Raw genomic sequence first — 5403 nt, forward strand, 5'->3', positions numbered from 1 at the left:
TTGATGCTACTGTGAATGAGATTCTTTTCTTTATTTCTTTTTCAGATATTTCATAGGTAGTGTATATAAATTCAACTGATTTTTGTATATTGAGTTTGTACCTGAAACTTTACTGAATTTGTTAATAGTTGTAACAGTTTTTTTGTGGCGCTATTAGAATTTTCTGTATATAATATCATTTAATCTGCATACAAAGAGATTTTCTCTTCCTCATTTTTTCTAATTAGATACCTCATTTCTTTTTCTTGACCGATTGCTCTGGCTAGGACTTCTAGTACTATGTTGAATAGAAAGGGTGACTGTGGACACTCTTGTCTTGTTTTAGTCTAAGAGGAGAAACTTTCAACCTTTCACCATTGAGTATGACATTAGCTATGGGGTAATCACATATGGCTTTATTACACTGAGGTATGTTCCTTCTACACTCATTTAAGAGTTCTACAACACATGAACTATTAACTATTATTTGAAGTTAGACTTTGATTAAATATATATTTTATATGCAAGGACAACCATTTAAAAAATTTTAAGAAGAGATACAAATGATAAGGCAATAATAGAGTTAAATGGAGTCATAAAAAATAACCCAGAAGAAGGCATAACATGAGGGAAAAAATGAATAGATGGAAAAATAGAATGCAGTTAGCCAAGTGGTAGATTTTAATCCAAACATATCAGAAATTGGATTAAATATAAATGGCCTAAAGCAGCAATTAAAAGACTGAGAATGTAAATCGGGGGGAAAAATACAAGACTCAGCAATATGCTGTGTGCAAGGAGTCCACTTTAAATAAAAATAATGAGCTAAACAGAAAATACAAAAAAAATTAGTAAATAAGCCATACAAATATTAACCAAAAGAAAATTGAAGTCGCCCAATATCATCAAGGTAGACTTCAGAATGAGGATCATTACCAGGAATAGAGAAGTATGTTACATGATTCAAAAGGAGTCTTTTCTCCAGGAAGATATAGTAATTCCATTTGGTTCCTTTTTTAACATTTCAGCCTCTTCGGTAAAGTGCTTCTTTTGTTCATCGATTTTATTTCTGAGTTCATTAAAGTGCCTATCTGAGTTTTCCCGCATCTCGTTGAGTTTTTCCAGAATCGCAATCTTGAATTCCCTGTCATTTAAAGCACGTATTTCTATGTCCTTAAACTTATTTTCTGGAGATTTTGCCTTTTCTATCGGAACTCTCTCGTTACCTTGGTTCTTCATGATATTTGATGGATTATTTCTCTGCCTAGGCATTTATGAGAATGAAATCTGGTGTTTTGAAGGAGTGACATTTCTCTGTCTAGCAGGTTGATAAGCAAAGGTCTTCCTTTCGTTTTCCAGTAGGTAGCGTCAAAGCACAACTTTTAAAATTTTGTCTCGCGTTGCTCAGGCTTTCAGGCTTTTTAGTCTCCTCACCAGAGTGGAAAGATGCCCTGTACTCCCTGAGGAGGAGGATGTCTTTCTGTGACCAGGTTGCCTTCCTCTCAGGGACCATTCCTGTGGGGGATGTGGTGGGGGATGAGGTTCTGCGCTCGTGAAATCCCAGTGCTACTCCCTACAACCAGAGACTTCCCAAGGTGTGGCAGGTGTCCCCTTTGGGATCAGCGGTCATGGGTGGGGTCAGGGTGGAATGGGAGAGGCTGGCTTGTTCATTCATGGTTTTGTCCTCCTCCTGGTCATGGCAACAGCCACACCGCAGCTGTCTCACCTCTGTATCCCTACCCTTGTCACTGGGATTAGCCATAGCATGCATCTGCTGCTCGGGGAGGAAGGCTTCTGTCTCTCTCCATTTCCCAGGGCTGCAGAGAATGTGCTCTATAACCAGATACTCATTGCCACTGCTTCTTCTGGGATCCTCAGCTAGCTCTGGGAGAGTGAAGGGAGGCAGGCAGGTACCATGACTTTGGTTTCTGGCTGGCATGCTGGCTGCTAGACCACAGCTGCCACACTTCTGTGTTATGTCCCAGCCGAATCCCTGGGTTCAGCTGCAGCATGTGCTGGCCACTCAGGCAGGAATGCTCATTCTACTTTTCTTTTCCTCAAGGCTGCAGAGAGTGCATGCTGCAAACTGATTTCTCTGCTCTCCTGAGACCAGCAGTGAACTTCAGGCTTCATCAGTGGCCCCCATCACTGCTATTCTGCCTTCCCCCTTCCTCTGTTCACATTCACCCATCTTCAGATGTTTCAGTGTGCAGATCTCTTAAATGTGTCTGTGTGTTGAGCAAGGAATCCTTTGTTGAATTATAGTTGTTCAACATGTTATAATTTTAAGGTGAGAGACCAGGGAGGCCACTTAGGCTGTCATGCTCCTGACGTTACTTATGAATTCTCTGGTAACCACTAAACTATTGTTTGTGTTCATGAGTGTCTGTTTGTTTTGTTCGTTTGTTGTTTTCAGGCTTATATCCTACATATAAGTGATAATCAAAACAGCATGGTGTTGGCAGAAGAACAAACAGACAACCAATGGAAAAGAATTGAGAGCCCTGAAATAAATCCCCATATTTATGGGTAAATAATTATTGACAAAGGAGTCAAAAACATACAATGGAGAAAGTAAAGCCTCTTCAAGCAATGGTGCTGGGAGAAGCCATATGTAAATTTTTAAAGCAGATAAATCTAAACTATTTTATAGTAGATAAATAAAAATTATAAAGCAAAGAAGTTTATGATGGAAGTTAAAGGGAAAAATAGGCATGATAAAAAACAAACTTCCAGATTTTTTGCAGTGTTCTATTTTTTATCTTTGCTAATGGCTATTACAAATTTGCTTTAGAATGATTCATTATACTTATTTTAATGTGTACTTGCTTTATGCATTTTCACCCCTGGATTCTGGTGACCCATTCCATATAGACTCACTTTTGGGATAGCCTTATTTTACCATATCCATTTCAAGATCGTCCAGATTGGTTACCTTCCATGAGCTCTAATTAGGCCAAATGTGGATATTCTATATTTGCTCTATTATTGGTGAGAATTCTGTTTGTTCCCTTTATGGCCCATATCTTCCTGCTCTGCTCTCAGAGCCAGCAGCTCTTCTGTAGTGTTTACATTTTTTTTCAGATATGAATCAGGACAGTGCAGGTGTCCTTCAAACTTCAGGGGACAAGGTCAAGCCCTCTGAGTGGTTCTCCTGATATGATCCTCATTTTCCTTATGGGGACCGCATACTAATAACTCACCAAACATATTTTTCCTCATGGTTTCGATCAAACTTCCAGCCTCTCTTGTACACTGTTGATGAGGATGATGAGCTAAGGATTGTGAAACTGGCTTTATTGTCTCCTAGTTTCTGCCGAAAATTCAGAACAACAGACATTTTATGTGCTATGTCATTTTAATAAAATTTAGATGGCCATGAAAGCAAATAACCAATTCAATTCATATCTGATAACAAAGTTGTGTGGGCAGAGATTGAATGTTGAAAAAGTCAAAACCTTTCTGGAAGTAAATATTGAGATTTTTGAGAATGATATTTACCACATGTCTCATGGCAATCTTCTCAGAGAGATACATTTATAAAACTTAAATAGTATCAAAAAGTGATCAAATACATGATGAATTTTGCTTAGCACAAAAGGACTGTGATGGTCATGAATAAAGCCAAGTCACTTGGGATACGAGAAGAGGATTATTTTTCCACTTGTATAAAGAGAGTCATTGGGTTTCGTAAAGCCTATTCACAAGGTTTGGGTAATTCTCTTTACACAAAGGACCTGATGGAAGGCGAATTTCATGTTTCTGTTGAGCAGGCTGTAGATGATAGGGTTTAAGACTGGTGTCATTACAGAGTATATCAGTGTGATGATCTCATGCATAGCAACTGAGTTATCAGACGTGGAATTTACCTACATCACCATTATGGTTCCATAGAACAGAGACACCACAACTAAGTGGAATCCACAGGTAGAGAAGGCTTTTGCTGCCCAGCTGAAGAAGGATCCTGAAGCACAATCTGAGCACCAGGATATATGACCCTGGGATGTACAACATGGTGAGAATGAGGATAAGAGAGCTCACAGAATGAAAAACATGCTCAATGATGGGTGTAGGAGCATTGGACAATGCAATTAGTGGGTCCACATCACAAAGAATGTGATCAATGATATTGGGACCACCGAAGGGTAGTTGAAATTAAAAAAAATAGAAGTTGAATGTCCAGGGAAACTAACAATCCAACAGAGGGACATGAGAATGGCACAGAGCTGTCCATTAATGACTGAGGGATAGTACAGTGGACAGCAAGTGGCCAGGTAGTAATCATAAGCCATGACACAGAGGAAGAAGCATTTCGTTGTGCCCAGGGGAAAGAAGAAGCAGAAATGAGTGAGGCAAGCAGAGAAAGATATGGTCTTGGTTTTGGAAAGAAAATTAACCAGCATGTCGGGGACTGTGCAGGTCACACACCAGGTCTCTAGGAAGGAGAAGTTGACCAGGAGCATAAGGGTGTAAGTTGGTTGTCCCACAAAACTGGACAAATGATGGCCATATTCCCAGAAAGAGTCAAGATGTAGACCAACAAAATCATTGAGAAAAGGATGATTTGCACTTTCCAGGGACCAGGAGAGCCCAGCAAGACAAACTGTGTCACAGTAGATGTCCCTGACTTATTCATTGTCCCCAGACTGTGGAGAGAAGACGAAAGATAATGACAAGTTATTCTACCACTGAGACATTTGAAACTTTTCTTAGGACAGGGAGTTTGATTCATACAGGGAAATGTATTGAATATTTGAAAACAAGTCTTGAATTAATGGTGTCCTATTCTGCATGAGCCCTTTGACCTTGATTCTTAATAAATGTACAGCTGTAGGCTGCTTGAACTTTTTTGTCAGTGGATGAAATCAGGTAAATTTCATCTTCATTTGATGTAAAATCATGAAATAGAGGCAAAATGCTTTGTCTTACATCTAATTTTTTTTCAGTGAAAGGTGTTCATATATTACAATTAATGCTATTCACTTCAAAATGTGAGGACACATAAACTATCTTCAAAAACAGATTTGAATGACACTTTTTACAGATTTAAGTGGTATTAGTTTTGACGCTATTCAATTCCCCTCTTAATCTATTTTCATTAGGAGAATTATATTTCTCTAATTTCTTTCATGATACCAGAAGAAAATCAACAAGGATATTTGGATAGTAAATAATTTATACATTTTTATTTTTCCCATCTAAAGACATTTATATTGCACTACAGCTCATTTATAATTTGGTATTTAATCTTTTGTTTCTGTCAATAAAAATCACTGTTATTCACTTCATGATGATTAATTCCCATGGTGATTTATCATGCTTTGTGTACATTTATTTTTTATATTTCATTTTTTTATTTCCTCGGTTGGTTATGTATTTATTTATTTTGCTAAACTATAGAAAAGCAAGACACATATACCATCT

The 5403-nt window shown here is 38.0% G+C and overlaps 1 pseudogene; it reads right to left on the minus strand.

Annotated features, from left to right (window-relative positions):
* Window positions 1–3680: 3680 nt before the first annotated feature.
* On the minus strand, window positions 3681–4615 carry LOC107521108 (annotated as a pseudogene).
* Between the last annotated feature and the right edge of the window lie 788 nt (window positions 4616–5403).

The sequence above is a fragment of the Rousettus aegyptiacus genome, unplaced genomic scaffold (assembly GCF_014176215.1).
Source record: "Rousettus aegyptiacus isolate mRouAeg1 unplaced genomic scaffold, mRouAeg1.p scaffold_m13_p_3, whole genome shotgun sequence".
Taxonomy (NCBI): Eukaryota; Metazoa; Chordata; class Mammalia; order Chiroptera; family Pteropodidae; genus Rousettus; species Rousettus aegyptiacus.